Source organism: Orcinus orca, chromosome 7 (genome assembly GCF_937001465.1).
Source record: "Orcinus orca chromosome 7, mOrcOrc1.1, whole genome shotgun sequence".
Taxonomy (NCBI): domain Eukaryota; kingdom Metazoa; phylum Chordata; class Mammalia; order Artiodactyla; family Delphinidae; genus Orcinus; species Orcinus orca.
In genome coordinates this window covers 48,929,930-48,954,263 of record NC_064565.1, presented here as the reverse complement: position 1 = coordinate 48,954,263, position 24,334 = coordinate 48,929,930, and the positions used below count along the sequence as shown (strand labels likewise).

The window sequence follows — 24,334 nt, the reverse complement described above, 5'->3', positions numbered from 1 at the left end:
AAGCTCTCAGTATTTGAGATGCAGTTCAAATGGCATTTCTTTGATAAAGCTTTTTATAGACTCTCAGTCAGAATTAGTTGCCCCATTCTCTTTATTCTCACAAAACTTTATTATTTGTATCTTTATAATGTGATTTTTGTGAGTCTGTAATCTCCCAGGAATTTCACACTTTCAACATCAACCAGAATGTGAGCTTTTCATGTTTTTCCAGCCTCTAGCAGAGTGCACAGCATACAGCAAGCACTCAAATGTTTGTTCAGTGAATGAAAACAAATAAAGCTTCATTAGTCTGTACTGATTGAAACAGAAACAAGACATGACAGTGGCCAACTTGTTCTACTATTAAGATCTCTCCTTCGTTTGGCTTTTTGTAGTTTATAGTCAGCCTAGACTTTGTTCTCTGTCCATGGCAATTCCTTACTCTTTGAAGGTCCATGTACAATACCTACAGTAGTAAATACCTGTCCATCTTTATATCTGCCTGTTTAAGAAGTTCTGTCTTGGTCCTAAAAATAGATGATGCTTTATAGAAGAAAGTGCAACAATTTAGTCTATAGTGGTGGAATAATTAGTTTATGGCATTATAATTTAGTTAAATTATTGGTATTAGTAATTAGTTTAGGTATGTATCATATAGAATTTCAGAAATAATTATCAGTTATATTGGAAAAGATCTATTTGATCATTAAATTCTTTTACATCAGGTATTGATTTAGATGATGATCTTAAGTAGAAGACTAAGTGCTACGGGAGACAAATTATTTTAAAACTTGTGATTATTTTCTCTTTTTTTACCCCCTCAGCTCTATGATTATGTTGTCATCTCTGAAATGATCAAATGTGATAACATGAAAAAGGGAAGGAATCATATTAAAAAATAATTTAGGCACAACTTCTTAGTAAATGGGTATCAAATACTGGAGTAATCCAGTTTCAGATTTTTAGTGTATCATTATTTTTAAAAATCAGTTTTAAAGGTAGATTAAATTGGATAATTAATATATTTGAATTACCAAATAACAACAAATTATTTTAAAGATATATTTTAATATAAAAATTGAAGCTTTTGTTTTTTATTGAAATATAGAAAATTCATTTTATGAATTTTAGATATCAATCTGTGTGAGTTTTTCATTTGTCAACTATTTTGTTAATTATTGATTTTCATTTAACTGTATTTCACCTTTAAGAATGTTGCAAAAATATTTTTCAAACTATGTAAAGAGCCCTGATGATAATAAAAATATAGTTTTAATATATTTTAAAGACACCAAGATCAAGTTCTTCATTATCACCAGTTTTATCCCTTATTCTAACCTTTGATGACACTAAGTCTTATTTTAAGTTACTTCATCATTCAACCAAGGAAAAGACAACTTTGTGTTATATGTGGCTTCAATTTTAAATTATATATATATACATTCACACACTCTCTTTAAAAATTTTTTTGAACTGTGGTTCTAAAGTCTCCCAGGAGAATGATAGGAATTTTTAATGTGAATTTTTCTATAAGTTAATCACTTTCATTATCTGTGAACCATTTTTTCTATTGATTAGGCATATATCCAAACTTTAAATTACTAAATGAGTTTTCTTATGTTAAATAGTTTCCCCCACAGGTTTTTTCCTCTAAAAACTAGGCAATGTAAATTACATATTCTTATGAAACTTATTGTTTGGAAAACCAATGTGCCATCTTCAAACCCAGTATTATTTCAAAATGTTATTGGAACCAAAAATTGAACTATGCTTTGCAGTATACTGTTTAAAGTATTTAAGTAAAAGATACATCCTAGTTATCTAAGTTATTCAAGTGTGCCACAACTTTATTTCAAGAGAAATGTTTTAAGAGAATTCTTTATGAAAATTGAGACAATTTGAATCTAGCTATTTCTTTTTATCCTTTCAAAATTGAATATTTTCAACAGTAATGCTAGTGATTAGGCAAAATATCAGAAATGGATTGTTGAAATATTAATATTAAAATACTTTATTTACATATAGAAATATCAGTGAATTGTCTTGTTTACTTCCAAATATTTTAAAATACTGTTTTGAGTAATGACCACTATTCTATAAAATGCATGAACTTTTTTATATGTTACTTTGCTAAAGTAATATGTAAATGATGGCTTTCCACACTTGTTGTAGTCTGTATTTTTCTTCTGTAACATTATTAGTAAATTTTGATATTGTGGAACTGTTGACCAGTCATACATGTACAGAGCTTGGCCTCTGAGTTAATTAAATATGAGTTAATAATATATTATAAGGAAATTATTATCCTTATTACAGTTATTAGGTAGTTACTCAAATTATAGCTTCAAAAGGAATGCAGAGCATGGAAAACTCAGGATTAAATTATGCATTTGAACCTTAGGCCAGCTTTTACTGTAGAGACAGTTTTCTGCTAAGACTGAAATTGTATGTCATTGAAATTAAATGCTTTTCTGGGGATGGAAGGTTCCAGTTTTTAATGAAATTACTGAGTGTGGTGTAGTGAAATGATTAAAATCTGTATTCCGGGAATGTGGCAGGGAAAAAAAATCAATAAATGCTAGCACAGCTTTGCTGCTCAATGTGAATCCTGAGAATGAAATAAACTACTACAAAAATAATAATTAAAAACATATCAGCACATTAATTTATTTAGCATCAGTCTCCTGAGACATCATCTTCACTAATTTTTAGCATACATTTTACTATATAATGAGCAGCCTTCTTTTCAGATATCCCTATTAGACAGGCAGTATTTCTGCCCTTCCCCCCAGCGCTCCTGCATTGCAATCATTGTACTTGCACTTATTATGTTACAAATGACCGAGGTAAGGCTGACATTCTCAGTGCATGCAAAAAGACCTAGTCTGCCAAGCTTTTTTTTTTTGTCTTAATGAAGCAGCTTTGTGAAATCTCCCCATGTGTTAATACTAATGAAGATCCTCCAGCACAATTAAAATCACAGCCAGTGGCTGAAGAGGAAACATAAAACAATAGCATCTTTTAAGATACATTTATCCACATATGCATGTACAAAATATACATATATGGTCAAATTAATTTTCTATAGCTTGCCTTTCACTTGCTCTTTATCCTGAAAATTAAATTATGCAAGTTTTAATTATATGAACTTTTGAGACTTTAATGTGTTCCAGGGGAAAAACTACCTCAATGAAAAAATTTTTTAATTATTTATCTTCTTGGGTAATAAAGCGTTACCACGGTTAAGACCTTTTTAAAAGAATCATTTTTAGGAAGCTACAGGGTGGTGTGCCGTAGGAGGGAATTGGGTGGACTTCACCTTTAACTTTTTTGGTTTTAGGATGCTGAAATTGGTGGGAGAAAATGGAAGGGTAAAAAATAGGAAGTTGGAAGAAATTCTGGGGATAGACAAATAGCATACCTTGTGTGTAATTTAAAGATGGAGCAATGGGCTACCCAGTTTTCACTTGATTTTTTAAGTGTTCTAATTCGTACAATTAGCTATCCTCCCCCCTTTTTCTTTTGCCCTCTCAGAAGCTGGGGGGAAAAACTACTGAGGTTACCTTTTACAGTTCTAACGTATAACTTTAAAATGATTTACTATTTTAACGTTTTATATAAATTTTAACTCAATCCATAACCATTACAGCAGCTTAACTTGCCGGTGTCAGGGCAGTAACGTTTTACCCCGGGACCATTTTGCGTCCTGCTTTTTATTTTATTTTGAGTTCCAAACATCCACGAATTTTTGGCATATTACATTAGTTGGCTTTTAGAGTTTAACCAAATTCTGAGTTTACAGACAAAAAAGTTTAGGTAGAAATGGTTAATATATGCTCCCTATTCGCCAGTGTACTTTTTTTTAAAATTACGTGTTCAATCCTATTTTCTGTCTTCTCTACTTTTAACGGCAAAACAAAACATTTGAGTTTCTTAACTTTTTCCTGGGACAAGGATCGGTGCAAACTCAAAGCTACAGGATTCTTGGGAGGAAGAAGCAACCCCCTCCCTCCCTTGGCTACTTTAGGAGCTGATAGGTCATTTATTATTGGAACTGAAATGGTATAAACAATTCTCTTTTTTCCCTTGTTAACAGCAACTTTCATTGTTAGAGAGAGGAGAGAGAGAGAAGCCTCGTTGGTTGACGTCACTTGGTTCATGAAGCCTTCGCCTAGAAGTGAAGCTGCTGAACAAACCTTGAGAAGAATCATCTCCTGCTTCAATCTGCTGCTGGATAGGAACTAATCAGAGAGAGAGAGGCGGAAGACGGAGAAGGAGGGCGTCCAGGGCTTTCCCGATCACAAATTTCACCTCCACTCCAACTCTCTTTATACTTTTCTTGCAAAAATAATAATAGAAATAAGGAGGTGGTGGGGTTTCCAAAAACAAAAATCGTAACCTTCAACCATCTGGGGAAGGCAAAAATCCCATCAACCGCAACTCTCAGTTCGAAAGTAAAGGTGAGTTTAAAATCCTCGGGTGTGAGGGGTGCGGGTGACGATGAAAATTCCAAATATCGTAAAGCCGGTTGAAACCGAAAAGGAGAAACTACGCTCCAGAGAGCGGGTGACTCCAGAGTTGCTTATCTCGAGGCGCTCGCCCTGCCCGCCCTGCTCGCCCTGCTCGCCCTGCCGCGGCTGTTTACCCTCGCCGGTCGGTCTGTCTCTTTGTTGTGCTGGCTGGAAGGCTGGGGTGGTGCTCGGGGTCCCGAGTGCAGTTTGGGGGAGGAGGACGCGGAGATGCGCGGTTCTGGGTGGGAGGGGGGGTGCGGTCTCAGGAGAATGTAAACTTTATTCCTAGCTGCCGGTGCGGGACTTCGGTCTAGCAGGGCCGCGGGCCGTGCCTTCGCCGGCGCGGGCATACGCTGCCGTGGCGAGTCTGCCTCCTTTGTGCCGGCCGCCCTGCTCGGCCGCCCGGGCTTCGCGTGTCCTTCCTCCCTTCGGCTTCCAGCGCTCAGGTCGCCGCCAACAGTTTGGCTTCTCAAAAAAAACAACCTCTGGCACTGTTGCGATCGCCGTTCCTACCCGGGAATAGCCGCTGCTCCCCCCATCCCCGCCGGGGTAGTTTCAAGATACCCCCCCCCGTCCGCCTACTGCTGCCCTTTTTTGCCTCCGCCCCCTCTTCCCTGTAGGACTGCTTAGCTGCGCCTGCTACACCCCCCCCCCCCCCCCCGATTCGGGCCTCTTTTGCTCTCTCTCCTGTAGTAGCTTGGAGCTCAGGAGTTTACGGAAAGTGAGCTGGGGGGGGGGGTGCAGGTGGGACTGGAAAAAGATCTGGATACCTGTGAAGGTCTGTTTCAGTACGCAGAGGATTAGAGGAGCATAGCTTTTCCGACAGTAATGTCTGTCTCCCAGCAGTTCTTCCCCGGGAGCTGCCCCCTGCTCTCAACTCTTCTTCGGTCTTCTAGTGTTCTTGTTGCTCCCCCTCCCCCCTTCCCTTTCGCGGCTCCTCTCCTCTTAAAGTAGTTCCACGAACCCTAGAATTGGGACTTGGGAAAGGAAGGAAGTGTTCGGAGAGTCAGAGCTGGCCCTGCTGTTTGGGAGATTTTCTCTTCTTTTCTCTCCCTCTGTATTTATCTTTTGTGTGTTGCTTCCTTATAAAGAGAGAAGCAGCTGCAGTCCTTGGCCGAGTTGTTGAAATTTATCCCTTTGTGTATATTACAATATCCTCCATTTTTTCCCTCTGCCCTCTAAACAACAAGCGTTTCGCCATCTTGGGCAATTTTTATTCCCAAGTCCCTCTTTTTTTTTTTTCTTATTTTTTAAGGAATGGAAAGAAGCCTTAGAAAGTCGAAAAGTGTGTCTGGGTAAGACAAAGTTTAGGGAGTGTTCAGGGGGTCCAGTGACGTCATGTAAACTTTATGGAGAAATTTTCCCAGGAGTAAATTTTTCGCTTAATTTTTTTCCTGTTTTAAGCGACCATGTAAAGGACCATGTAACTTAACAGGCTGACGATAAGCTGTGCTGCTTATTTTTGTGTTCTCTCAAAGTGAGCCCTCAGTTTCTGCACATTTTATGTTTTGGTAACAGGTGGAAAATTATGTGCAAAAAAATGGTGGTAACTTTTATAGTGTCCTTTGGTATTCACTTAGCTTTTGTCTGCATGTTTCTTTAAAGGATTTGAATGTTATTTTTAATTAACATGTTTCCTTTCTTATTTACTCCACTCTCTTCTGTGGATTTGTCTTTAATCAGCTTGGTTAATATTTACGTATACTTATTTTAGATGACTTAGATCCCCTTTTGTAATTAACTTATATATTTTACATATGCCTTTACATTTGAAAAGGTACAACTATTGAAAATACCTGGAGATACTGGAAACTTTAAAAATTTAGTAGCAGTATTAAGTAAAACTATTGGTGAAAATGTAGTTAGTATTTAAAAGGCAGAATAGATTTTAAAATATATTCTATAATCTCAAGTTATATGCCCTTTGTCAACCATTATGAAAAGATAAACAGTAGAACTGGCGTTTTAATTTGCTTGTCTAAAATAGTTTTTCACCTCACTAAAGTTCGGTTGGTCACATGATCAAACTTAATGATACACTGACTGGTATATAAATAAGAGGCACTGTAAATTGAATGGGAAAGTGGAATTCTGTCTGCTGTAGTCATTTTCAGTCAGCATATTTACTTCTCTTCTAACAAGGACATGAAACTGTCTATTTAATTTGCATTCTCTTTGTCTTCTGGGTTGGGGAAAAACATTGACTACAGTTAACTCAAAAAAAGCTAATAGAAACATTTCTGAGTACATTGAAAAGGTTTGTCTAACACATAAAAACTTATGTTGTATGTGGTATGCTTTTATCTCTGTAGCAGTCATATTTGGTGTTTTCTGCTATGTTATTTATTTAGGGATTTGCTTTATGTAAAACGCTATATAGAAAGCTTGACTGAATTGAGCCTGCCATTTATGTGAATTGTAGGTAGGTGAAAAATGTTTAAATAGTTAAAAGCACATAGAACAGATGGTTCTAAATTATACATGCAACAAAGGACTAGAAGATTTGGCAGATTATAAATGGCAAGCAACAGAGGATAAGCAGTTTAAGAAAACGTTAGTTAAGTACATTTGATGTCTCACACCTATTGTAAACACTGTACATATTGTCACTGTGCTGCATAATCAATAACTTAGACACATTGAGGTGCTTGTAAGTTTCAGATAGAAAAAAGTAAGATTTTACAAATGTTTGAAACGAATTGTTGAATATAAAATTATTTTAAGCCTGTGATGACAAGAGTTTTTCTTTTTTTTAGAAAATCCAATTGTATGCTTTAAAACAGGAAGTTATTTATAAGAACTTAATATTGTTGTACTCATATAATGGTTTGGAGAGAAGTAGGAGTAGATATATATTTTGAAATACAGAGAATAGTATATTTACTGTTATTATATGTTAAACTAGGGCTGAACTGTGTAGCAGCATTTACTCTTTCAAACACTACTGAAAAATATTTTTAGACTCTGCAGTCTTGGAAATGCATTTAATAGAGTACTGTTGGCATAAGTTACTAAATACATATTAAATGAAAGAAGGGTATATTTTAGTATTAATTTTTGGGTTTGTGCATAACAATAATAAGGTTTTACTTGGTAACTATAGTTTACTCTCAGTTTTAAAAATGGAAAGATTTGTGTGTAGGTTTTGCCTTTCTAGAAGAATCTGAGTAATTATATTTTGCATTTTCAAAAGATTTAAAATAAAAGTATTCAATTTGGCAGAAATTTGTTTTTATTTTTATAAGCCATTTATTTAAAATGCATATGAGACTGTAATGGAAACCTTGGAATTTTAATTCTGTTGCCCTTTCTCCCATTTCTTTGTTTGCATGTTTATTATAGAACTGCAGTGTAAAGGAGCAGATGTTTTGCCAAACATCCTGATGTGTTGCTTTTTCTTATGGGAGTGCATAACTGTTCCTTCTGATGCATCAACTTGACAGCTGGTTGATTTCATGGAGCTGCTAAGAAGCCATTAGTGGTGTCATTGAATTGAAACAGAACAGTCACTCCCAGCTCGAACTGCAATTGTTAATGTCTTTGTTGCTACTTTTGTGTTACTATACAAGATGTAGGATATCACAGTTGCATGAAAGTTCAGTTTTTTGTCTTATCTCCTTGAATTAGTGAAAGTATGCATTAGAACTTGATTACTTTTAGGTTTAAAGGTTTCTCAAAGAAAGCTTTTAAGTTGTAGTTTTTGGGTTTTTGACCTAGTCCTAGCTAGAACCACCAAAAGAAGGTATGATTTAGCACAAAGTAATGTGGGGATTTTGACCCCTAGATGAAATTACATCATCAAGGTTTAATGATTTTTAATAAACTTGATATTCTGAGGGATTAATTCAATTACCTAGCGAGGTATTTTAAGAAGTTTTTGCTTGTATTTAATTAAATATTTTATATCATAAGGTTTTAAAAATACTGTGCTTTATTTAATAAATGTTGACTTGTTTGAATAAACATTTCTTTAAACTTTTGTTGCAGAAGATAATCAGAGGAGAAAAGAATTATTGAGGAAAAGGGCAATTTGGGGTTTACTTTTCTTTATAAGGAGGTAAAATATCACTAAATAATTGACTATTAGTCATTAAATGATTTTAAAATTTGAAATTATATTTTTATTGTACTAGTAACTTTTATTGGTAGTTTCAACTATCATACTGTGGTACTAAAATGATGTCAGATCACCATTGATGCCAAAGTGTTTTCTACTTTTTCTAATTACTTGCTTTTTTTTTTGGTGGGTGAGGAGATCGGAAGAGAGAATTAAGAGTGATAATCTCAACAGAAAAAAACACATTTAAAAAAATTTGTGTAAAAAAAACGTAAGGGTGATAAGTTTAAGGATAAAATGTAGCTTATCACTGTTAAGAGATATTTTCTAGTTGTAATATTTATTGATTTTTAATTTTAAAATCTTTAAGTACACTAACAATTTTTCAAAGAGCTTGACGTTTATAACATACTTAAAAGTTTGCTTTTAAAAAATTCTTAAAATGAAATTGATAATTAGAATAGATAATTTGCTGAGGTAAATCCCATTAAAAGGACTTCTTATACAATATAAACAAATTTAAACACTTATAATACACTGCTGAGTGATTTCAGAATTATGATTTCCTGAAATAATAAGTTTTCTGAACATGCTTTTCTTTTAAATAGATCATACATTACTGAGACTAAAGGTAAAATTTATATTTGGGTAATAATGCTTTTATATAACCTTTTAGTATAATCACCATGCAGTTTCTTGAAATTATTCTGTTACCTTAGCCTATGATTCAATTTTTGAGAAATATATTTACTCATAAAATATTTGTGTCATGTCAGATATTCATATAAACTAAATGGTAAATTGAGTTGTATATTAAATGTAAGCTTTTTTTAAAGGAAGCTCAATGCTTAGCTCAGTTTTAGAGATGACGTAATTTTAATTGTAGTGCAAATAAGCATCCCGTAATTTAAGTAGGAGTTTTTCCACATTGGGTTTCTTAAAGGAAAGCAGTTCTAAACAGAAGAGTCATAAAAAGTTTAAACTTTCATTCATAAGTTTTTCTGTTGACTCTATTAACTTTGGAATTATGAACAATAAATATATTTGATTGATTTACAATTACATATGGAGCTTAAACTAAAACGAATTTACATGACTTTCAAATGTGTTTTGAATGCTTTGTGATTTGTGGCAAGTCATAACATAGTTTGAGATGTAAAATATCTAAGAGAACTGATATTTTAAGTTAAACATTGAGCTTTTTAAATGAATAGCTCTTATAAGAATATGAGGTGAAAGTAAGTACAGTTTTTATCCCACATATTTAGAATTTACTATGTAAGATAAGGTGTTTTTAGAAATAAATTAATGCTTTGAAAAGTTGTTTTTATAATTTATGACATTTGGCTTGTACTTTGGTTTTTTTAATGCCTTTCAAATAAAAATTAAATGTTAGCGATAACAGTAATAATGAAGGTAATACATAGATCAGAACCTTTACTAACTTTATGTATGCACACGTATGCATGTGTATGTAAGGAAAAAGGAGCATTTTGTTTGAAGATAATTATTGTACTTCAGCTATGTGTAGACATAATTGTGTGTTTTTCCTCTGTTTTCTCCTCTTAACACTTTTCCACAAGCATGCACTCATTAATCAAAGACGGTGCACTCCTGCTGAGGGCAGAGAGGTTCATCAAATTGGCAGTCAGTTTGGTGTAAAGAACGGTGTCCTGAAGCTCTTAACTCGCTGGGACATAAATAAATCTAAGGTCTTTGTATGCAAACCCTGGAGGTTAATACTGTATAATTCAGTGTCCTGTCTTTGTTTTTATGATTGATGTTTTTAAATGTTTCAAGCTTGATGCAAGTCTTCTAGTAGGTCAGGTCTGACAATCTGATTGGCCGAAGTAAGAAAGTATTAGGTTGTCAGAAGGACTTTGAGTTTGCTGCAGAGATTTTGATTTTTTTTCATACGAGATCATTGTTATATTGCCTGAGCTGTTATAGGAATGTACCAATGATTGACATCCCCTGCTGTGATAATGGACCCAGTGCATGAAATGCCAATAGTTTGGTCCTATTTGTTCAGAAGCTTACTGCTATTTGTATCCTTAACAGAGCTAACATGTAGAACAAGCAAAACTACTGGGATTTCTCTGTAGAAATAGTGCTGGGATTTGGCTTTAACATGAATTGGTTGCATATTCATAATTTAAGAACAGCTGGTTACAGCAAGCTCATAGTCATTTGCAAGCTATTATAAACCATTCCACTCACACATGGAGCCTGTGCTTGGTGGATTTTTTTTTTTTTTTTTTTATTGATCTACCTGCATTTAAAATCTGGTCACTGCTGCTACAGAAGCTCTTCATTTTAGCTGTGTTTGCAACATAGAACAGCTTCAATTTTAAATATTTAAACTAAATGCTGAATAAAATGAAGAAGCTTTGAAGGAACCAAATGTAAAAGGTCAATAATGTATTACTCATTATATGTCTCATCTTGGCCCAAAACCAACCTAGATTGTACAACCATTGTAATTTTTGGAAAATATGTTTTATGATTTTGTCCATAGATGAATAATCAAATTATCTTTGATATGAAAATATTGTTAATTATATTTTACTAGTTATGTATAGTTTTAAGAAACAACCCAAACAATAAATTGTGATTAATTAGCGTGTAAAACAGTTTCATCTAATATATAGTAAAATGACAGTACTTTTAATTTTGAGTGGTATAAGGCAAGATAGAAAGGAAAATCAACAAGACATTACAATTGGATTAGAATAATGCTAATCCTAAAACTATAAAGCTATTAAGAATTTTTAGAAGGAATCTAATGAGGAGTCTCTTCTGCTTTTTGGGTCACTTCTGGGATATAAAGCACAGCTATACAGTTACAGTATTGAAATGACATGTGTAAGCTAGTCCAGCTATAATAGTGTCCTGCATGTTGTGCTGCCTAGTAGTGACTGAAAAGAGGAGAAAACCACTACATCCCAAGTTTTCACACTGAAAAGAAAATCACTTATCCCAAGTGAGAAGAGTAGGAGGAGAAAATGTTAAATGTGATTTCAGATATTCTGGTAGGAATCACAGGGAGCTCTGCCTTGATTTGTGTATGTTAAAGTAAGTGGATGCCTGAGTGATTTACAGTGGTGTGGTGATTATATCAAGCTTTCCACACAGCATAGTGTTAGGTTCACATGTGCATGCATGTGTTTGTCCCTACACTAGATGATGAAGTAGCTTTCAGCACTTCAAGGTTGAGTACCAGTCCTAAGAGTGCATTTTACTGTTTCTTGGCTTCACAAATGGCTGGATATGTTGGTAATATCACAGAATATATGGCCAAATTTAATCCAGCTGACAGTAGGCTGTACTTTTTTTAAATAATAAATTCAAAGGTTATTAAAGGACAATGTTTTAGTTTTGCAATAACTTTTATATATATATATATAGTTAATTTGCCATTATTGGAGGTTGCATTAGTCATTTTGTGAATTATTCTATGCCCTTTTTTTCTCTCCCTTTTGACGATTGGCCTTTCAGTTATTTCCCTGCTCTTTAGCATCTTAACACAGCATAAGCTGAGGAAATAAAAGGAAGTAAATTTCAAATGAGTCTAGTTTTGCTTCCTCCCCGAGTTCTTGGTAGATCAGATGGAGAGAAGTCCTTAGATTTTCACCAAAATGAAGGTTTAGGATTTTATTTGTCTACCTTTTCTGGTTCTCATTATAACAGATAATTATATTTAGATAAAAAGAAAAGTGAGTTAATAGATTCAATTTTTAAAATATTAGTAACCCAACAAAACAGTAGAAAATTTAGCCAGTACTTGAAAACTGAATTGACTCAATAACCACAACTACAGGAGAACCACAGGTATTTGATACACTTTTATTGTTCTAGCACTAATAATGGGGAAAAGGAGGGCAGCTACCTGTATTCATCAAGTTTGTACTGAATGCTGTCTTCAGGCATACTCGTGGAAAAAAGTTTGTGAAAGCTCAGAGTAGGCGAGAGATGACTTTTGTTCGGAATCATTAGAAAAGGCTCTTTGGTTTAGGCAGCTTTGAATTAGACCAAGAAGAATGAATAAACTGAATATTCAGAGATCTGGAAGAAAGAATGCAACTAAAATAGGACAGCCTGAGCCCCCTCTAGGACAAATTAATTCAGGCTAGATCTACTGGGCATCTGGAGTGGTTATGCAGCCTTTTTGAGGTCACCCCAGAAGGAAGAGAAAATGTTATGGGGTCCTACTTTTCCTCCATTGCTTTAAAAGTCTGCTGCTTGGCTTTCTCTGGAGAAGGTGGGTTGATCAGTTTCAAATCATCCATTTCAATGATAGGATTGTTGTTTGTGGAAGCCAGGTTATAACTGACAAAACTGCCCTTTCTGGTCAGAGTTATTCAAATATTGTGCTTAACGTAAGATTAACCAGAACCACTTTCTTCTCCCTCATTATATTCCTATGCTTCTATAAATGTTTTTTCTTGAAACCTAATGCACGGTCATACCTACTAAGAACATTGAGCAAAGAGGACATCACCTCTGTTTCCCTTTTTTTACATTTGATGATGACGAACTAGCTTTCCAAGGGGGTTTGATGTCTTCTGACTCAAACACTTTTACTTCTTTTAGTTCCTTTGGATGAATGAAGACAGACAGACATACTGGCTGCACTGTCAATAATGGGAATATCCATAAGGACAAAAAGCAACCGAATATATAAGCCCTTACTTTAAATTACATCAGTACTGAATTTCACTTATAATAGAAATTCCACGAAGAATAGAAAATATGAAAAGGAAAGATTTAAAAAAATTCAAAGACAAATGTACAAGAAAGTGTCATAATTTTCATTGATTAGACTTTTCCATACTTCATTGTTGCTGTACTAAGATAATGAAGCTTATTCATTTTCCTTATTTGCAATATTGTGCTGAACATTTACCTGAAGGGATGTGTTAGAAGAAAACCTTAAAACTTTTATGTAATCATTTCTTAATCTTGATGATGATGAGTTTTGAGTAAATGAAATGTGAAAATGAGTGGAAATAGAAGGCTATCTAGTATCTGAGTTTAGAGAGAAGCCATAGTTATTATCTTTTCTGGTTTCCATGATGACATGGTTGTTGAAACGTAACTTCTGGACTTCCTTGGGAAAAGGGTCATTGTTAACAAAAAAAACATTACGGTGATGTAAGAAGGAGCAAAGCCTATCTTGTGCATCTGAAAAAATTAGGGAGCAGCCTGTAAGTCACAGGATAATGTATTTCTCCTTTTATGGGTTATTAGTGTAGCATAATGAAAGAAATAGGGTCTGCAAGGCAACAGTAACAGAGATTGTGGGTCAAATCTATTTTAAAAGAAGGGTACTGCAGAGCTAAAGGAAATGTTGAGGGTAGGCAGTAACAACAACAAAAAGAGGAGACAGTTTTAAAGAAGGCTTTTAAATGGAGTCAAGAGGAGTGTAGCACTATTACGTAATTTAATCCGCTTGGAAAGTATCAAGATTTTCTTCATTCTGGTCTAAGTACCTTAGCATTAAAATTCCTGTGCGTTCTTATTAATATTTTTAGCAGTTGTTGAGAAAATAACTCTTATCTATAATCATACCTTGGGATTTTGAAGTAGGAAGTTGACGGGTTAGGGAAGGGCTGTGTAAACAGTGAGATAGTTTGTCCAGGAAGAGAACATGTAATAACTTTGGCCAGTTAGGTAAAAGCTCCTTCCCCTTCCCTCTCCAGAAGGAGATGTACTTGCCAAAACTCATAAAAGAGAAGAATTGGTTTAAAGAATATGTAAATGCTTTTGTACTAAGTGTGAAATGGGAGGGGAGGAGCAAGGCATGCTGGGGGGAGGAGGGGAAGAGCTAAAGAGAATGTGACCCGAATTTCCCTGTTTTTGTTTTAAATGAAGTGTTTTTCTATGACATAGTACCTTGAATTTGACCTTTTTCATTTTAATGTGAAACACCGTTTGTGAAATAGGTCATTTTTGGCAATTTATTGCAAATATTTTATTCTTAGGAGGGAGCATCTGATATGTTGCAGCTGAAGTCCAGAGATACAACTAAATTAAGTATATGGGCCTGGGTAAAAATGAATGTTTTTTTCTGTATTTGTAATCCTAGCGCTTCACAAGTGAGCAAAAAATAATCCTGTAGCCACCCATGGAAACAATCACTTAACTAGTTCCTCATGTTTAGTACTGTTGTGATATGTTAATAGTTCTGTATTAGGCAGCAGTGATTAGTTAAATAAATTGTTAGTTAAATTGCGAACGAGAAACGGGTCAGCATCTATTTTTTAATAACTAGAAACAATTCAAGGTGCCCAGAAATAAAATGCATCGTCTATAATATGCTCAAGGAGTTAATAATTTACATAGAAAGGATGTACAGAAAGTCTCATCTTTTGTGATTTTTGTATTAGATATTCAATTATTTATATCAGGAAAAAAGTTTGGGGTAGGAAAGGAAAAACAATTTCTTTTTAAAATTAATTAATTAATTTTTGGCTGCATTGGGTCTTCATTGCTGTGCGCAGGTTTTCTCTAGTTGTGGTGAGCAGGGGCTAGTCTTCAGTTGCTGTGTGCAGGCTTTTCATTGCAGTGGCTTCTCTTGTGGAGCACCGGCTCTAGGCGTGCGGGCTTCAGTAGTTGTGGTGCTGGGGCTTAGTTGCTCTGTGGCGTGTGGGCTCTTCCCGGACCAGGGATTGAACCCGTGTTCCCTGCATTGGCAGGCGGATTCTTAACCACTGCGCCACCAGGGAAGTCCCGAAAAACAATTTCAATAGCCATCATTGACTTAGTGAACTTATGCTCCAAGTGGGATACATGTCCGGTGCTCTCTGTTCCTGAGTAACTCTCACAGTGGGGCATCTTGCAGTAAATGTGGCTCTTATGTCTTAATATAAATGTTTTTTGTATATCATCATAGCTTCTAAATGCAGGCTAGCTATGGGTATCCTGAGCTCAGTTACATAAATTGCATCTGCTTTATTGGTGGTGGTAAAACTGGCTGTGTTGGACTTACGAGGAACAGTTATAATCTGTCTTCAGTGAGGTCCATGTCAATGATATATATTTAAAATTGTAATAATATTGGAGTATGGTTGATTTAAGGTGATATTTTTTATTATATTTTAATACAACCTACTGAATAGAACCTACCACACTCCCCAATCCACCAGTAAGATGAGTTTCTACTGTATATGAAGGTTGCATGGTTTGAGATAGTTTATATGCTTAAGTATTCCTGTCCCCAAAATGTTAAAAAAAAATTGCTTTGGATTTAAAAGGGTTCAGGGAGATGGTGAAACTTCAGTTGGGCTTTTTTTTTTTTTTTTTTCAGTTGGGCTTTGAAGGAAGTAGTAGATATTTTAGCTTAGAACAGCAACCTGAACAAAGGAGAGGATGGAGGGAAACCTACCTAGCTAAAATTTGTTTGAAAATCATGGGAGATAAAGTTAGAAAGCGGGTTGGGTTAGCTAATAGATTTTCAAGCAGAGGTGTGACATGATTAAAACGTTGTTTTAGAAAGATAGATTTGGAAGAAATCTGTTAACTCTGCAGAAAGAAGAGGCTATTAAAAGAAAGATCAGTAATTTATTACAGAAATTCCAATGTTAGGTGATAATGACTAGACTAATAGCAATGTGAATGGGCAGAAGGATTGATATGAGGTACATAATTTAAAGGAATGGGGTTGGGCTAGTTGGGGGAGGTAGGAGATTGTATTACCTTACATTTAAATTAATTTCATATGACCATAACAATAATTTGATGTAGTTGAACGCTTATTTCCTCCTTTTCAGACGATGAAAGTGAAAACTAGAGAGATTGACTGTGGCTTACCGCTCACCAGTGGTTAGATATTTTTTCTAATACATCATACAATCTCATGATGAGTTTAGCTTAAGACAAACTCTCATCTGCTTTTTAAAACCCCTCTACTTCCCTCCTGGTATATCACATTATGTATAGATGAATAATCACATCCAGTTAGCCTAATATTTTTCATTTGCATTTATGTTTATAGCTCTGTATGTATTTATACCACTGCCAGACATCACTTTCTGAAAGCCACTGGGAGATAGGAGGCAACATACCGTATGTTATGGATCCCTGAGCGTAGACTTTCATGACTCCATGATTTTGCATATGATCTTCCCTATATGCAATGATTATTTTCTTTCTTCTTGCTTGATAGAATCTGCTTATTTTCTAATATCCTTCTGAAGAGTTACTTTTGTGAAATCTTCCCAACTGTCTACCTCCCCACAAGATTATCAGATTCTTCCCTTTGTGCCCCAGTTGAGTGCTAATGGTGGAATACATTGTTGTGCAAATAGATTCTTTCCTTCCTACCTTTATAAATAATGCTTCAATGAACATTTTTTATTCATAATGCTTTTATTTGTTGTTGTTTGACGTTATTTCATAACATGAATTCCCAGAAATGCAATTGCTGGGTCAAGTGCTAGGAATATTTTAAAACTCTTAATCTATGTATTGTGAATTTGGCTTTTGCAAGGATTGTATGATTTTATATCTCAGTAGCAATACATAACTTTACCTATTTACCCCACTTTCATTGGATTGGGTATATTCATTATTTTTAGCCCTTGCCAATTGCATTGCAAAAAACTGTACCTTATTTTTTATTTTATTTCTTTGACCATGCCACACGGCTTGCAGGATCTTAGTTCCCTGACCAGGGATTGAACCCAGACCCTCGGCAGTGAAAGCGCAGAGTCATAACCACTGGACCACCAGGGAACTCCCAAAAATGTATCTTATTTAATCTGCATTTCTGTGAATAATTAGAGTGACCATTTTTCAGTGTCTTAACCTGTTGTATTTCTCTTCTGTAGTTAGTCTTTGACATTTACCTGTTATTGCACTGAGATCTTAGTATGTTTATGATAAACTATAAATTCTTCTAAATATTAATGGTATGTTTTAATTATATTTACTATAATTATTTGGCTTTATAATAATGTTTTAATTTACAGAAATGTGAAATATTAAATTGTCAGTTCTTTAGATTTTAAAAAACATTTTATTTCCTTTTTTTTTTTTTTTTTTTTTTCCGGTACGCGGACCTCTCTCTGTTGTGGCCTCTCCCGTTGCAGAGCACAGGCTCCGGACGTGCAGGCTCAGCCGCCATGGCTCACGGGCCCAGCCGCTCTGCGGCATGTGGGATCTTCCTGGACCAGGGCACGAACCCGTGTCCCCTGCATCGGCAGGCGACTCTCAACCACTGCGCCACCAGGGAAGCCCCCTTGGCAGAATTTTTATAGTCACTTCTCATATTTTTATCTTATTTATTTATTTAAAAAAATAAATTTTGGAGGACTAATTTTTCTCAATGAAGGTATAAATCTTTAGATTGAAGAGAAGCAGAGTTTTCTTTTTAAATTGAAGTATAGTTGATGTATAGCATTTTGTTAGTTTCAGGTGTACAGCACAGTGATTCAGTTATATATATATATATATATATATATATATATATATTTTCAGATTATTTTCCATTATAGGTTATTAGAAGATATTGAATATAGTTCCCTGGGCCATACAGTAAATCTTTGTTGCTTATCTATTTTATATATAGTAGTTTGTATCTGTTATTCCCATACTTCTAATTTATCCCTCCCCCGACTCCCTTTCCTCTTCGGTAACCATAGTTTGTTTTCTATGTCTGTGAACCTATTTCTGTTTTACATATAGATTCATTTGTATTATTTTTAAGATTCCACATATAAGTGGTTTCATATCATATTTGTCTTTCTCTGTCTGACTTACTTCACTTAATATGATATTCTCTAGGTCCATCCATGTTGCTGCAAATGGCAATATTTTCTTCTTTTTTATGGCTGAGTAATATTCCATTCTATATACAAACTACATCTTCTTAAACCAATAGTCTGTTAATGAGCACTTGAGTTGCTTCCACATCTTGGCTATTGCAAATAGTGCTGCTGTGAATATTGAAGTGCATGTATCTTTTTGAATTAAGAGTTTTCATCTTTTCCAGCTATATGCCCAGGAGTGGGGTTGCTGGATCCTGTGGTAACTCTATTTTTAGTTTTTTAAGGAACCTCCAGACTGTTTTCCACAGTGGCTGTACCAATTTACATTCCAACCAACAGTATAGGAAGGTTCCCTTTTCTCTATACCACCTCCAGCATTTATTATTTGTAGGCTTTTTGATGATGGCCATTCTGACCAGTGTGAAGTGATGATACCTCATTGTAGTTCTGATTTGCATTTCTCTAATAATTAGTGATGTTGAGCATCTTTTCGTGTGCCTCTTGACCATCTGTATGTCTTCTTTGGAGAAATGTCTATTTAGGTCTTCTGCCCATATTTTGATTGGGTTGTTTGTGTGTTTGATCTTGAGTTGTATGAGTTGTTTGTACAGTATTTTGGAAATTAAGCCCTTGTCGGTGGCATGGTTTGTGAATATTTTCTCCCAATCTGTAGGGTGTCTTTTTGTTTTGTTTAGGATTTCCTTTTTTGTGCAAAAGCTTTTAAGTTTGGTTAGGTCCCATTTGTTTATTTTTGCTTTTATTTCTATTGCCTTGGGAGACTGACCTAAGAATCAGTCAGAATCAGCACTGACATTGCTACAGTTTATGTCAGAGAATGTTTTGCCTATGTTCTCTTCTAGGAGTTCTATGGTGTCTTACATTTAGGTCTTTAAACCATTTTGAGTTGATTTTTGTATATGGTGTGAGGGTGTGAAGAAGTGTTCTAATTTCATTGATTTACATGGAGCTGTCTAGCTTTCACAACACCACTTGCTGAAGAGACTGTCTTTTTTTCCCCATTGTATATTCTTGCCTCCTTTGTCTTAGATTAATTGACTGTAGGTGTATGGGTTTATTTCTGGACTCTCTGTTCTGTTCCACTGATCCATATGTCTGTTTTTTGTGCTAATACCACACTGTTTTGATTAGTGTAGCTTTGTAGTATTGTCTGAAGTCTGGAATGGTTATGCTTCCAACTTTGTTCTTTTTCCTCAGGATAAAAAAAATTTTTTTTTTATTGAACTATTGTTGATTTACAATACTATATTAGTTTCAGATGTACAACATAGTGATTCAATATTTGTATCGATAATACTCCATCTAAAGCTATTACAAAATAATAGCTATATTTCCTTGTGCTGTACAATATATCCTTGTTGTTTATTTATTTTATACATAGTAGTTTGTATCTCTTAATCTGATACCCCTATCTTGCCTGACCCGCTCTCTCTACTGGTAACCACTAGTTCTGTATTTTATTTTTGGCATTTAAGTCTTCCCCATTCCTTTTTGCTAGGAAAACTGTCTTTTAATGCCCATATTAAGGCCCAACTTCCCATCAGTACTTATTATCTATACTACATTTCCTCAAAATCTCTGCTATAAGGAATGTTAAACTAGATAACTAAACGTCAGCTTTTTAAAGCATTGTCAATTTTTTATTATTTTTTTCTACCTCTTGTAAAAGGACTCTTTCTAAAAAATATTAATTTTATTAGATAGTTCTGAACATATTAAAAATAAATTTTCATTGATCAGGTAAGGTTGTTATCCTGGTAAATAATTCTATTTCTTATTAGATACCTGAATTAAGACTATTTGAGAATATAACTTGGACCTTTAAAAATAAATTCTAATATTATATTTGAGCTGTTTGCTTGTTTATGATAAAAATAAATTGTAAATGCAGCTCTACAGCTTGCCGGTTATTTCTTCTTACAATTAATCATGTTCATTGCCCTTTGATTTTTCTTTTTTTATATTCATTTTATTGTTTATTTTCTAACTTTAAAAAAAATTGAGGTATAGGGGCTTCCTTGGTGGTCCAGTGGCTAAGATTTTGTGCTCCCAGTGAAGGGGGCCTGGGTTTGATCCCTGGTCAGGGAACTAGATCCCACATGCCACAACTAAGGGTTCTCATGCCACAGCTAAAGATCCTGCATGCTGCAACTAAAAGATCCTGCATGCTGCAAGGAAGATCCCGCACGTGGCAAAAGAAGATCCAGTGTGCTGCAACTAAGACCTGGCATAGCCAAATAAATAAATAAATAAATATTTTTTAAAAAAAAAAGAGCACTCTAAAAAAATAATTGAGGTATGATTGACATATAACATTATATTAGTTTCAGAAGTACAACATGACTTTTCTTAAAATTAAAAGTATATTTTTTACTAAAAAATACTCTCAGTTTTGAAAAACACAGAAAAGTATTAACATAAAACTTTCAAATATCCAAAATTCTATTATTTGCTTTTTAAATTTATTTTATGTTGCAGTTTATTTAGTGAAACGAAAGTGTTCATAAATGAAACAGCAAGTTAGTGTGATGAACCTCCCCCTCTAAAAGGTGTAAATGAGGGGAGTGGGCATGGAGTGAAATACTTTTGTGATATCAACTAAGAAAGAACCAAAAAAACCCGTTGGATTAAGCAATAAGAACACTGGTGACCTTGGCAATAATAGTTTCAGTGGAATGGTTTGGACTAAAGATGAAGAAATAGAAACATGGAGTTTAGATAGGTTTTCTTTCTTTCTTGTAAAGGAAAAGAAAAATAGATTGGGAAGTGTTCAGGAAGGAAATGTGGGCTTGAAGATGACTTTCTTAATAATGAAAATAAAGATATAGCGGCAGGGAATATGATTCAGAAATTCTTTGAGAAATTAGAAGAAACAGGTTCCAGACCCATGTTAGACTGATTGACATTAACTAGGAGGAGGAGTACTTCTGTAATTAGGGGGAATTGGAAAATCTGTGGATGTATACACCAGTGATATTGCAGCTTTGGTGGAAAGAAATTTCAGAGAGTTCAGATTCCAAATATCAGAAATCCTTCAACCAGAAATGGCTTTTTGCTGTTTTTTAATAAAACAAAGTTTTAATTTCCAATCTTTTTTCTATGTATGCATGTATATATGTATATGTCAATATACACATATATATTTTACAAAATAGCAATGTTATATGTAGTTTTGCATTCTGCTTTTTACACTTTATTTTCTTTTTGGATTATATTATGAGCATTTTCTCATATCATTAAATATTTTTAAACAGCATATCATAATTGATTCAACTATCTAAGTTTGGGACATTTAAATTGCTTTTGGTTAGCATATGTTACAATATATAATGGAATAATATTACATCAAACATCCCTAAGCCTTTTTGCATATTCTAATTTATTTCCTTATGATACATTCCTGGAGATTGAATTGCTGTGTCAAAGCATATGAATATTTTACATATACGCAGCGGTATTCTGGTATTCTGGTAAATGTTAACAACTGGCTTGTATGTCTGGTGGAGGGAGCCCTGATTTGTAGTGTGTGTTGTTTCCTTTGGTGTAATACTCCAAACATGGTCTATTTCAATCCAACAACTTAATACCACTGAACAGATATGAGATGTGTAGTCATACAACCATTATATAGTATTTACACCAAACTGGTAAAGTAGACGTAAATGATGTCAACAGCATAGGCAATAATAAAATGTAATAAAATAAGTGAGGTAATTAGGGAGTGATCAGTTTTAAGTGTTTATTACCTTATTTTTAATATAATTTATTGAATGGTAAGTTTATGTAATTTAACTTTTAATAATGACTATGTTTAACAACTGGGTCACAACATTCCTGAAAATTTAACAGTTGGCTCTTGTGAACTATTATGAGTAAGCTCCAGCACACCACTGCTAGGTTATCTTTTTTTTTTTCTTTTTTTATCCTCCTCTTCCTTTCCTCTTCTCCTTCCTTCTTCCCTTTTCTGATATTTATGGTGGAATTTTTCTTCCAAGATTGCTGTTTTCAATATAGGAAGAAATATAAATACTTAGAAGACAAATGTTTTACTCTTTTTGTTTATGGCTTCGAGGTTAATCTTGCTTTACTCTTGAATTTTATTATAGATGGACTCTATTCAAGTGAAAGAAGTGAGGTGTGGATTCCCAGCTTTTTTTCCCCAAAACTCTCTTATTGTTTCTAATAATTTTTTACTTGATTCTCTAGGATTTTCTAGATATATAATTATATTATGCAAATAAAGATAACTTTGCTGCCTTTGATCCTAGTACTTATAACTTTATTTTTCTGTGTAAAGAATAAAGTTGGTCAGTACCTACAAAGCAGTGTTAACATTGAGCATCCTTATTTTTTCCTGATTTTGGAAATGCTTCAAATACTGTATCATCGTCTATTAGCTTCTTTAATGATGGCATTTCCCTCACTAGTTTTGGCGCTTTTTTGGCGGCTTTCGGTTTGTTATATGTGTTTATGAAAATCACATTAAGCAAGTATCCATTTATTTCTATTTTATTAAGACTTAAAAAATTCAGAAAGGAAGTTTAATTTTATGTAAATGCATGAGAAGCTTGGTAATTCTTGATGACCTTCTCCATTTACCTTAGTGTTGTTTAAGTTGGTTGGTTGGTTTTTGTTTTCTATTTTGTGCTAGAGGTTTAGATATTGATGGCCTTTGATATTTGGGGTAAGCAACAAGGTGACCTGAGCAACAGAAAATAAAATTCAGATATGTTTTCCCCTGGAACTTTTTCTCTGAATCTCTTGAGATCTGTGTTGTGGGTGTACCTGTGATCCTATGTTTGAGGGTCAGCCTTTGATTTTAGCAGTTCTACTGCTTCATCCTGGCCGACCTGTGAATGGGGCCGTGGGAGGGGGCAGCAGGAAGAGGAGAATGGCCACTCTAATACTGTGGTTTATGAGTTTTTTATGGTGAGTCAGTGCTTACTTACGTCTGCCTAGTCAGACTTGATCATTACCTGCAAAAAAATGGCTCCTTTTCAACCCTAATGACTGGTTGAGGAAAATGAAAACAATGAGGCCAAAACGTAGCCCATGATGTTTTTCTGCTGGGTGAACATGGGTCCCAAGTTCTGTGATTCCCACTTCTCCTATAGGCCTTTCGTGTCCCTAAACTTTAATTCTGCAAGTTACGACTTAGGGTATTTCAGAATATTCTCACTTATTTCCTAAAATCTACACCTTGTATTCTTGGGGCATATATGTATAAAATTAAAATCTTTTTATAATGTTGGTATTTTCCCTGGCTTCTTGAATAATGGCATTTCCCTCACTAATTTTGGTCCTTTTTGGTGGATTTTTGGCAGTGATTATGTGAATGGATGCTATCTTATTCAGATTTTAAAGCTCGTTTCACATATCCAAAAAATTCTCCTCAGAAAAGGTATACCATTTTAAACTACTGCTGCTGGACTTTGAGAATTTTTTTCATTGTATTCTTAATGGGAATAATTTCATTTTAATTTGTATATCCTTCATTGTTACCGATAATCATAGGTTCCTAAATATATTGAGGTATGGTATTTATGTTTGAATTGTTTAGAAGGAGTGGTTTTGGCAAGAGTTTTGGAGTGATGTGATAGCAGTAATCCCCAAACAGCGGGTCTCATTGTAAGGTATGGCTGGTTATTTTCACAGGTGCAAAAAGAGTTAACCATGTAGGCCTCCTTCAGTTGGCTTTTGCAAACCTAGAGCCTATACACTACTGTACAACTATTAAGGCTACAACATTAACTTGACTAACTTTCCATAGGGAATCTCAGCTAGGACATTTAAAAGCTACTGTTATTTGCTTTCCTCAGGCTAGGAAAGCAAGCCCAGGACACTACCAGATTTCACCTACAGAAGTATCCTTAAATATCCCTCAAGTGATCTTCCTTATCACATGTAAGGCTGAGCCTTATAAGCCAGGGACCAGGCCAGGTTTCCTGCAGGGGCTCTCTAGGCATTGGATCCTTAAGTAAAGCCAACCTTAGTTTCTT

The 24,334-nt window shown here is 34.6% G+C and overlaps 1 protein-coding gene across 19 annotated transcripts in view; it reads left to right on the top strand.

Annotated features, from left to right (window-relative positions):
* Positions 1-24,334, top strand: part of BAZ2B (bromodomain adjacent to zinc finger domain 2B) — a 398,760-nt gene that overhangs the window by 88,102 nt on the left and 286,324 nt on the right. For all 19 annotated transcript variants that reach the window (XR_007478277.1, XM_033421795.2, XM_049712004.1 and 16 more), the window contains one exon: positions 4,076-4,439. The gene's annotated coding sequence lies outside the window, so the exon portion shown is untranslated. The remainder of the gene's footprint in view (positions 1-4,075; positions 4,440-24,334) is intronic.